The following is a 12,300-nucleotide window of genomic DNA, read 5'->3' on the forward strand; positions in this document are numbered from 1 at the left end:
TCGGCCTCGACGGTTCGATTAATTATCGGGCGTTTTAGCCCACGACCAACCCTTTACGTGAAGTCAGATGGAGATTCAATAGAGGAAAAGACGAAGCGAAGCGGGAAAACAGTTCAACATAAAGCACATTTATTTCACGATGAACGGAAAGCACACATATACAATTACACCAAAAGCAAATGTAAAAGAAGAAGAAACACAATATTACACAAAAAGCAAATATAAAAGAGAAACACAATGCAGATCTATTACCGACTACGCGAGCACACGGCAACACTTATGCAGTTTTACTTCACAGACGGCGCCGACAACACATATACCCAAAGCAAAAGAAAAGGACCACCCTCAAGGATAAGGCGGGCCTGGGGCCGAGACCGCGTCGGGCCTACCCGTCTGGTGATGAGCCGCGAAATGGCGCTGGCGCCCCGACTCCGCGGGCCTCGCTGGGACTGCCTGGTATGGGGTGGGGACGGGGCCCCCTTCTCGCACTATCTCAGCGCGGGGGGAAACAGGAGGGAGTTGTTGATGCTCGGGGGGGGGTGGATATCTCCCTGTCTCGGGTCCCGCGACGAGCGTCTCCACCACGACCTCGGTCGCGCCGCCGGCCTCTCCCTCCGCAGCTCCCCGACTCCGACACGAGCACCCCCTCGACCGCCTTCGCCGCCGCCACCTCTCCACAGCTCAGTCCTCTTCACTCTGACTACTACCACTTCTTCCCAGCTCCACCGACAACCAACTCTTGACTGACGAACGCGGTCGTTTATATCCCCCGTGGCCTCGCTCCTTCACCTTCGACCCTTTACCTCCGACCCTTCACCTCTAACTGGCTCCCCATTGGACCGAGGAAAAGTGGGCGTGAATGCTTTTTGATCCATGAATTTGCATATAGCGACCACACTCCAACGCCCCTGGAGGCGGGGCCAAATCGCCCCACGCTCGCCGATAGGACGGAACAGAAGTGGGCGTGAGTCGTTTTTGATCCGTTTTCTTCGGAAAGGCCGGCTACATATATACTTATACATATACTTATATACCTAACTACACATATACTTACAGAGATATCTCACCTAAGGGACGTGAATGGTGGTTTGCGAATTTCGTCAACCACAACAATATATACGTCCGTGGACACGCGGACGCAAGGAGGATCCATCATAACCCACACCCTCCTCCTCACACTCACCTTCAACTGCCAACATGAACAAACTACTACTAATACTGATACTGATACTGATTCTGTTGCTGCTGACATGGACATCGACTCAAAAAGGACTCGAAAACACTGTTAGGTTCCCCTTTTATGAACACCATTTTTATATACCAATTCCCAAAATCGCTGGGAACACGTCTTTATATGGCAGTTGTAAGTTAGAAACACGTTCATTTATTTTTTTTGTCGACCGGAAGACGTCATTGGAATACGTCTACATACGTCAATGTGTGTTGGGACTACGTAAAGAATTGGTTCAAAGCACGTCAAACATAAGTTAGAAATAAGTTTCGCGTAAAAAAGACATTACCGCGACGTGTTTCGACTTATGAGTAGCTTATAAGTAGCCTTTGTGGACGTGTGTAAGCGTCCGCATATTGTGTGTACAACCTATCCCCATCGCATGCGGAACGTGTGTAATACGCCAAGTGCGTCGTAAAATTTTGAACATGTTTAAAATTTCTTGACGTACTCTACTGACTACGACGTATGAAAGCGTACTTTAGCGTTATACTCACGTAGACCAAACTTACTCATACCGTATTTGACGTGCCCCAACGTTTTAGACACATTTTTCTTAGGTCGGCATACGCTGGCAAGATCGCCAAGGTGTGACTGCGATGTTGACACTTCCATTTCTGCGGCAGTTATGATTCGAATCGTTGTGCGTCAGCCTTTTAATAGGCTACGTCACCAAATCGTCGGCGATGCGTGCAACGCGCTATGCCTAAGTTGGACTATCGTTGGGCATAGGTTGCGTAGGCCGACAACAGGTTCAGCATTCGTTGGTATAAGTTATCTTTCACACAACGAAACGTTTTGTGTCCGTTACTAATGCGTTATACATAAGACCAAGTTGCTATGAATACGTCCGAATCTTTAAAAAAAAACATCAAAAGTTCAACGTAAGCCAGCGTTTTACATAAATTTTAATACGTTGCCATCGCTGGCTAAAACGTCAAGGTGTGACTGGGCCTTTAAACTGAAATTCATCTTCGATATCATCTTCGATACTTTCAGAATCATCTATACTTTCATAACTATCGTTTAAACACAAACTCTCGGTATCATAACTATCGTTTGAATGCAAACTCTCGGTATCATAATCACTCTCATAATCTTCCAATTCTTCAGTTGAATATTGACTCATATTTCATTCGTAGAAAAAAAACATTACCATCGATATCTATATACTTTTTTTCGTGATCAGATTCAACTGCTACATTTTTTATATTAAAGGTAATTTTAAAATGATCCTCAACTACAATTGAACGAAATGTCATTTCACCTGATATATTAACATCCTTTATTTCATCAGGATTTATTTCTTTCGGGTTGTTGAAAAAAATACAAATTTCTCCTTGCATATTACAGATGGTCTTATCTTTTGTTTCTGAAGCTTCATCCATAAGGTTTTTATTTTTTGATACTTTTTCTTGTTTCATTGCTTTTTCTAGTTTTGAATATATTGCCAGAAGGAGAGGAGAAACTTTTGTAAGAGATACCTTAATTGATGTTCTTCCAGGTATACTAAAAGCCCTTCCACTGAAGGAAATTGAAGAACTCATATTATTCGCCATCATTGTTTTTATCCAATAGTTGTTATATTTATCTTTATCAATAGTGTATGCCCTGGTAAGAATAGGTGTACCATATCCCTGTGTGTCGTAAGAGGCGACCAGGGTTGTGTCAGGAAGGGCATCCAGCGTAAAAACCTATGCCAAATCATTATGCGGACAACAAAACGAATTTCCATACCGGATCGGTCGAGGCCCGGGTTACCAACGACCGCCACTGGTACCGGTGGTCAGCAGGGTACCAGTGGAAATTGTGCTACTGCTGGGCGAAGGAGGGGAAGGCGAGTCCGGAGGCAGTGGGAGAGGGGGAAGGGAAGAAGTGTGGAGGTGAGAGTTGGAACTCTGAATGTTGGGACGATGACTGGCAAAGGGCGAGAGTTGGCTGATATGATGGAGAGAAGAAAGGTGGACATACTGTGTGTACAAGATACCAAGTGGATGGGGAGTAAGGCTTGGAGCATTGGAGGTGGTTTCAAACTGTTCTACCATGGTGTGGATGGGAGGAGAAATGGTGTCGGGGTAATCCTGAAGGAATATTATGTCAAGAGGGTATTGGAGGTGAGGAGAGTGTCTGACCGAGTGATGAGTGTGAAGTTGGAAATTGAAGGGGTGATGATGAATGTCATCAGTGCATATGCCCCTCATATGGGGTGTGAGATGGAGTATAAAGAAGATTTCTGGAGTGAGTTAGATGAAGTGGTGGAGAGTGTATCCAAGGATGAAAGAGTGGTGATTGGAGCAGATTTCAATGGGCATGTTGGGGATGGGAATAAAGAGGATGAGGAGGTGATGGGTAGGTACGGTCTCAACAAGAGAAATGTGGAAGGGCAAATGGTGGTAGAGTTTGCAAAAAGAATGGAAATGGCAGTGGTAAATACGTATTTCAAGAAGAAGGAGGAACACAGGGTGACATCCAAGAGTGGAGGAAAGTGCACACAGGTGGATTACATCTTAAGCAGGAGATGCAACCTGAAAGAGATTCGAGACTGCAAGGTGGTGGCAGGGGAGAGTGTAGCTCGACAGCACTGATTGGTGGTCTGTAGGATGACTTTAGAGGTGAGGTTGAGGAAGAGAGTGAGGGCTGAACCAAGGACCAGATGGTGGAAGCTGAAGGAGGAAGACTGTTGCGTGAAATTTAGGGAGGAGGTGAGACAGGCGTTGGATGGTGGTAAAGATGGGTGGGATGATTGGGCAACGACAGCAGAAGTTGTGAGGGAGATAGCTCGGAAGGTACTTGGTGTGACATCTGGACAGAGGAAGGAAGATAAGGAGACTTGGTGGTGGAATGAGGAAGTACAGGAAAGTATAAGGAAGAAGGGGTTGGCGAAAAAGAAGTGGGATAGTCAGAGAGATGAAGAAAGTAGGCAAGAGTACAAGGAGTGGCGTCGAAAGGCAAAAAGAGAGGTGGCAAAGGCCAAGGAAAAGGCATATGACGAGCTGTATGAGAAGTTGGATACAAAAGAAGGGGAAAAGGATTTATACCGATTGGCAAGACAGAGGGACCGAGCTGGGAAGGATGTGCTGCAGGTTCAGGTGATAAAGGACGCAAATGGGAATGTGCTGACGAGCGAGGAGAGTGTGTTGAGAAAGTGGATGGAGTACTTTGAGGAGTTGATGAATGAAGAAAATGAGAGAGAGAGAAGGTTGGAAGAGGTGGAGATAGTGAATCTGGAAGTGGGGTGGATCAGTCAGGATGAAGTGAGGACTGCTATGAAGAAGATGAAAAGTGGAAAGGTGGTTGGCCCAGATGGTATACCAGTGGAGGCATGGAAGTGCTTCGGAGAGATGGCAGTGGGGTTGTTAACCAGATTGTTTAATAAAGTCTTGGAAAGTGAGAGGATGCCGGAGGAGTGGCGATTAAGTGTACTGGTTCCAATTTTCAAGAATAAGGGTGATGTGCAGAGCTGTGGAAATTACAGAGGGATAAAGTTGTTAAGCCACACCATGAAGTTGTGGGAAAGAGTAGTGGAAGCTCGGTTGAGAGGAGAGGTGACAATCTGTGAGCAGCAATATGGGTTTATGCCAGGAAAGAGCACCACTGATGCAATGTTTGCTTTGAGAATGTTGATGGAGAAATATAGGGAAGGCCAGAAGGAGTTACATTGTGTGTTTGTGGATTTAGAGAAAGCTTATGATAGGGTGCCAAGAGAGGAGTTGTGGTATTGCATGAGGAAGTCGGGAGTGGTGGAGAAGTATGTGAGGATCGTGCAGGATATGTATGAGGACAGTGTGACAGCGGTGAGGTGTGCGGTAGGAATGACGGACCGGTTTAAGGTAAAAGTGGGATTGCACCAAGGATCGACTCTGAGCCCTTTCCTGTTTGCAATGGTGATGGACAGGTTGACCGACGAGATCAGACTGGAGTCCCCATGGACTATGATGTTCGCGGATGACATCATGATCTGTAGGGAGCAGGCTGAGGCGAGCCTCGAGCGGTGGAGGTACGCACTGGAGAGAAGGGGAATGATAGTCAGTCGGAGTAAGACGGAGTACATGTGCGTAAATGAGAGGGAGGGTGGTGGTATGGTGCGGTTGCAAGGAGTTGAGGTGGGGAAGGTGGATTGGTTTAAATACTTGGGATCAACTGTCCAAAGTGACGGAGAGTGTGGGAGAGAAGTGAAAAAGAGAGTGCAGGCAGGATGAAGTGGGTGGAGAAGAGTTGTAGGAGTGATTTGTGACAGAAGGGTAGCTGCAAGAGTGAAGGGGAAAGTATACAAGACGGGAGTGAGACCAGCTATGTTGTATGGTTTGGAGGCGGTGGCACTAACAAAAAGACAGGAAGCGGAGCTGGAGGTGGCAGAGTTGAAGATGCTGCGATTCTCGTTGGGAGTGACGAGGATGGATAGGATAAGAAATTAGCATATTAGAGGGACAGCGCAGGTAGGACAGTTGGGAGACAAAGTGAGAGAGGCGAGATTGAGATGGTTTGGACATGTGCACAGGAGGGAAGCGGAGTATATCGGGAGAAGGATGTTGAAGATGGAGCCGCCAGGCAGGAGGAGAAGAGGAAGGCCAAAGAAGAGGTTCATGGATACGGTGAGGGAGGACATGCAGGTGGTTGGATTGTCAATGGAAGATGTGGAGGATAGAGCAAATTGGAGACAGTTGATCCGCTGTGGCGACCCCTAACGGGAGCAAGCCGAAAGAGGAAGAAGAAGTTGTTATGTTTATCTTTGTTCAATTTTACATCCTTGACATATGTCTCAGGATCTTTAATAAATGAAGAGATTGATTGAAACTTGTCTTTTGTGTCTTGAAACATTGTATTTATTAAGTGAAAAAGTTGGAGGATAAAATGGTTTTAAGCACAGATTCACCTATAAATTAAACAAAATTTTCATGAAGAAAATTTTAGTTTCAGCAAAGTGTTATTATATAAATATGTTTAATACAACGAACTGCGATGTTTGTATTCACGAATATAAATATTATTAAAAAAACACCTTCAAACCAACAAACACACATTCAATCTTTTCAAACAAATATCTCCTCTTGAGTTGGAAAGAAAACATTGTGATATCTGCTCAAAGGATGTTTTGAAGAGAAGTTATAAGAATCACCTTCAATCACAAAAACACAAGAAGAATGAGTTGAAAGTAAAGGGAGACTATTATATTGAAAACACTGATGGAGCTTTTAAGAATCATATTAAAATAAGGATTTTTCAATTTGGAGAACCTGGTCCATCATCAATAGCTGAATCAATTGAAATAGTGAAACCTGATGTTGAAAAAGTTATTAAAAAGACATTAAAAGAAATGAAAACTTTAAAGTTTTATATGGGAGTGAAAATGAATATGAAAAGACAAGATGAAGAACGAACTCTTTATATGAAAACAGATCTTCATTTTATAACATCATTTCAAGATTTTTTAAATAGTGGGGTTTATGAAGAACTATCAAAAAAGAGGAGGATGTTGATAATACAGTGGTAGGAAGTGGATTTCATATTTAAAAAAAATCATCTTTTTAGATATACACATTCTAAAATCAAACCCTCTTAAAGCTTCTTCTTATATTGAATTACCAAAATAAATAAAACTAAAGAAGGCAGTTGTTAATATTAAGAACAATGATAATAAATGTTTTCTCTGGTCTGTTCTTGCTCACTTACATCCACCAAAATGTAATTCAGAAAGAGTAAAACAATATATGAAATATGAGAATACCTTGGACATTAAAGATTTTAAATTCCCAATGCCACTAACAGATATTCCTAAATTTAAGAAAAAACAATAATCTTTCTATTAATGTATATGGATTAACAGATACAAACAAAGTTCAAATATTAAAAATTTCAAACAACGATAAAAATGAAGAAACACACATTGATCTTTTATATTTTAGTGTTGGAAAGAATTCACATTATACATACCTCAATAATTTATCAAGATTAATCTCTTCTCAGGTATTCAGAACAGCAAACAAAATATATCCTTGTAAGCGATGTCTTAATTCATTTCATACAAAAGAACGATTAGAACAACATTCAAAATATTGTAGTAATCATTAATCAGCTGTAATTACAATGCCTGAACCTGGTAAAAAGATTTCTTTTGAAGATTATAATAAATCTATCATGCACCCATTTGTGATATACGCTGATTTTTAATGTATCCTAAAAAAGATAAACACTGCTTCTCCTAATCCAAAAGAATCACATACAAATAAATATCAAAAACATATTCCTTGTGGTTTCTGTTATTATATCAAATCATCTGTTGGAGAAAAGTATAATAAACTTGAACATTATAGTGGGAAAAAAAAGCTTCACAAGAGTTTGTAAAACGATTAGAAAAGGATTGTATAAGACTAACTAAATTAATGAAAGAAACAAATGAACCGATGAAATTAACCGAAGAAGAAAAATTAGAATGTAGAAAGAACAATATCTGTCATATTTGTGAGGAGGAAATTGAGGAGTCTAAAGTTCGGGATCATTGTCATCTTACTGGTAAATATAGAGGTCCCGCTCATTCCTGTTGTAATCTTAATTATAAATTACCTTCTTTTATTCCAGTCTTTCTTCACAACAGCGCCAACTATGATACACATCTATTTATAAATGAACTTTCAAAAACACCAGGGAATATTTCTGCCATAACAAACACAAGTCAAAAGTATATTTCATTTACAAAAATGATATTCACAAAACCTTTAACTCGTATTAGGTTTCTCGATTCTTACAAGTTTATGGGAACGCCACTAGCTAACCTAGCATCAAATCTAAGCTCCACGGGCTCTTTTCCAATTCTTAATTCATTTTTTCTAAAAGAGGAAATTCTAACGACAGAGGAAATTCAGATTAAAGAGAGAATCCAAAGTAAAGAGGAAATTCTAATGAATGAGGAAATTAATGAAGAAATTCTAAATGAAGATGAAATTCTAATTATAAAGAAAATTCGAACAATGAATGAAATTCTAACTAAAGAGGAAATTCTGATTGTAGATGAAATTCTGATTAAAGAGGGAATTCTAACAAGAGAGGAAATTCAAACAAGGAATGAAATTCAAAGTAAAGAGAAAATTCTTACAAGTAAGGGAATTTATCCTTATGATTATATAGATTCATTTATGAGATTTAAAGAAACACAACTTCCTTCAAAAGAAAGTTTCTATAATAACCTTTATGAAGAAGAGATAAATGATAAGGAATATAAACATGCACAAGAAATTTGGAAAATATTTAAGATAAAGAACCTTGGAGAATATCCTGATTTGTATCTAAAAACAGATGTTTTATTGTTAGCTGATGTGTTTGAAGCTTTTAGATCACTCTGTCATATTAAAAATTGTTATGGATTAGATCCTGCCCACTATTGCACAGCTCCTGGTTTAGCTTGGAGTGCAATGTTGAAAATGACAAAACAAGATATAGATTTAATCAGTGATGTCGATATGCTTTTGATGATTGAGAAGTCTAAGAGAGGTGGAATATCAAGTATGTTCAAAAAGATATGCTAAAGCAAATAATAAATATCTTCCAAATTATGAGAGTGAAAAAGATAGTAATTATTTGATGTATTTTGATGCTAATAATTTGTATGGATGGGCAATGTCTCAATCTCTGCCTTATGGTAAATTAGAGTGGGTGGAAGAAAAGGATTATGAAAAGGCTTTGATGAATATTGTTATTTCTTCTCAAGAGGAATTGAATGAGGAAGAAGGTTATTATTTTGAAGTTGATTTGAGGTACCCGAGTGATCTTCATAATAAGCATAAAGACCTTCCTTTTGCATGTGAGAAAGAAACCCCAAAGAAAGAATGGTTAAGTGATTATCATAAATTTTTAATATTAATGGTAAATCAACAGAACAGTTATTAACAACATTCTATGATAAAGAGGGATATGTTTTGCATCAAAGGAACTTGAGACAATATTTATCTGCTGAGTTGAGAGTAGCTAAAATTCATAGAGTTTTAAAATTTAAACAAAGTCCTTGGATGGAAAAGTATATTAAATTCAATACAGGTATGAGAGCAAATACAAAAGTAAAATTTGAAGGGGACTTTTATAAATTAATGAATAATGCTGTATTTGGAAAGACTATGGAAAATGTTAGAAACAGACAAAACATTAGATTCGCAACATCTTGGAAAGAAGCTTCGAGATTGATAAATAAACCAAGTTTTAAGAGAGAAGAGGTTTTTTCAGAGAACTTTTCTGCTATTCATATGGAAAAGGAAAGTATTGTAATGGATAAACCAATTTATATTGGAACAGCAGTTCTTGATTTGTCAAAGATATTGATGTATGATTATTTGTATAATGACTTAAAGAAAGAGTATGGTGAAAATGTTTCATTGTTGTATATGGACACTGATAGTTTTATTCTAGATATAAAAACTGATGATGTTTATAAAGATATGAAGAAAAATATTGGAGTATATGACGCAAGTAATTTTAGTAAGAAGAGCGAGTTATTTTCAAAAAAGAATGAAAAGGTTATTGGTAAGTTTAAGGATGAGTTGGGTGGAAAAGTAATGAGTGAGTTTATTAGATTGAGAGCAAAGGCATATGCTTATAAGTACGGTGATCACATTGATAAAATGTTAAAGGGAATAAAGAAATATGTAATAAAGAAAACAATAACTTTTAGAAATTATTATAATTGTTTGATGAATAAGAAAGAAGAATATAGGAAAATGAATACAATAAGAAGTTATAAACACAAGATATATAGTGAAGAAGTAAATAAAAAGGTATTAGGAACCTTTGATGATAAGAGATTTATTTTAGATAATGGAATAGATTGTGTTCCATATGGATATTGCATGATAGAGTGAATATTTAATCATAGAGTATATAGAATAGATTGTGTTCCATATGGATATTGTATGATAGAGTGAATAGAATAGATTGTGTTCCATATGGACACAAGTTTTAACGATGGGAAGATGGGTTAGGGTTTTTAAGGGCTACTGCCGCGTTTTTCACAATATATAAATGGTCAAATCAAGTATTAATCAAACTAAAGAGTGGAGAAAATCTCAGTCTTGGTATATAAATGGAAAACATAATGAATGTGAAAAATATCAAATAAGTCTTATTGAAAAAATAACTAAAACAAAGGTAAATAAAACAAATAAGCAAATCAATTTAAAAACCAATAAGTTCGAGGATGTAAAGAAAATAATAAATATCCTTGAATGGACTGAAACATTGATGGTTATCAATTGAACAATGGAAAAATAATTTACTACAATCTCAAAATGATATGCAACTCAGGAGGTGGTCAGATGAGATCAATGAGAGAAGTTTATCATTTCCTAATGACACAAAAGGGGTATCTTGAAAAATATAAAGATTCAAATGTTTTATTTTTAAATATTTTAGATGGGGATTATTGTGCAAAGAAAATTAAACTATTGAAGGAACTTTGCTACTTGAACAAATCTTTATCTTGTTGCATTGGTTATTTGAATAGAGTGCCCCAAGGTTAAAAGGGGAGACAAATAAATATACCTTGAGCTAAAAAGGGGGTTTATTTTTTTAGGGAAAAAATATATGAATCGCTGAAAATCCCCCATTCACTTACATGGGGAAAAGTGAGCCAGAATCAGTATACTCACCCTGTGATATGTGTTGTATCAACAACAACCAGAGTTAGGTGACCTGGAGAAGTTGAAAGTGAAGATTATTACTACATTTCAATGGAGGAATGAAGGTCAAATATTTGAGGAGGTCTCTCTTGGTACAACAAAATATTGTTACGGCTGTGGAAATTTGCAAACCACCATTCAGGTCCCGTAGGTGAGGTATCTCTTAAGTACATGTGTAGTTAGCCCCAAGCCCGTTGTTTAGGGGGAATAGTTGTGATTCATTCGGGCTGCGATGCTTTGAGATAGCCGTTTTTCTGTTCTATCTTTATTTTGAACCAACCACGTCTCAACCGCCATCACACAACCACCAACCACAATTCCGCTTCACAACAACAACCACACCTGCCTCTCAACAACCACGCCATCCTCACCACTCCGCCAGCAACCGTCAACATCTCCACGAACACAAAAGGGGAACAACAACAACTCCCGCCCCGATTTCTCTGGTAAACAAGGATGACGGTTGAAACTCAACTCCCACCCCGATTTCTCTGGTAAACAAGAATGATGGTTGAGGCTCAACTCCCACCCCGATTTCTCTGGTAAACAAGAATGACGGTTGAAACTCGGCTCCCGCCCCGATTTCTCTGGTGGAATGTTCCCGCCCGCGTGCCGCGAAGGGAGGGGCGGGGTGCTGGGGAAATAAAAGGGCGCACGGAGGCGCCGCTAAAGAGAGTGACACCAGAGGAAGTGACACCAGAAAGAGTGACACCAGAGGAAGACAGGTCAGAGGAGGTCAGGTCAGGGCGGTCGGTGAGAGTGTCAGTATCAGTCGGCGGTTCATGGTCTTCTGCCCGTCTGAGTCTTGGAGAAGCAGTCCGTAGAGCGAACCGCTCGTTGGAGCTTGCAGTCGGTGGGGAGTCCGGACGTCGCGGAGGGACGCGGACTGGAGGTGCCACTCTGCCAGCTGTGTTGCGCGGACCTGCGCGTTCGTACAAGGAGCGCCGGAGAGAGAGCTCACCCACCATCGCACCGCGAGGGTGCAGGTAACCTGCAACGGTCTCGTGGGACTCGTTCGGTCTGCCAAGTCCCACACCATAAAGGCCCACGGGCCCCGTCTGCCCCCTTGTCTTTGAGGGTGGCCTTTTCTTTTGTTTTTTTGTATGGATCTTGTGGCGCAGTGTCTTGTAAAGTAAAACTGCATGAGTGTTGCCGTGTGTTCACGTATTCGGTCGTAGCTCTGCATTGTTGTTTTTGTTTTAAATTGATATATGTGTGCTCTTCGTGTGTCGTGTAAATAAAGTGCATTATGTTGAATTGTTCCCCGTTTCGCTGCATCCTTTCCTTTGTTTGAATCTCCATCTTGCTTCACGTAACGGGTTCGTCGTGGGCTTTATACGCCCGATAATTAATCGGAACCGTCGAGGCCGACGATAACACCGCTCGGTTATCCCGATAGTACGGAACGGA

General features: G+C 40.0%; 1 protein-coding gene across 4 annotated transcripts in view; it reads right to left on the reverse strand.

The window, feature by feature from the left end:
• LOC147028687 (uncharacterized) overlaps nucleotides 1-12,300 on the reverse strand; it is a 170,837-nt gene that overhangs the window by 25,762 nt on the left and 132,775 nt on the right. Inside the window, exon 4 of one of the 4 annotated variants that reach the window (XR_015057667.1) lies at nucleotides 2,973-3,046. The exons of the other annotated variants lie outside the window; for them this stretch is intronic. The gene's annotated coding sequence lies outside the window, so the exon portion shown is untranslated. Of the gene's footprint in view, nucleotides 1-2,972; nucleotides 3,047-12,300 lie in introns of those variants that run through there. 4 annotated transcript variants of the gene reach the window in all.

The sequence above is a fragment of the Eptatretus burgeri genome, chromosome 4, assembly GCF_056783735.1.
Source record: "Eptatretus burgeri isolate ZD-2024b chromosome 4, Ebu_testis_v1, whole genome shotgun sequence".
Classification (NCBI taxonomy): domain Eukaryota; kingdom Metazoa; phylum Chordata; class Myxini; order Myxiniformes; family Myxinidae; genus Eptatretus; species Eptatretus burgeri.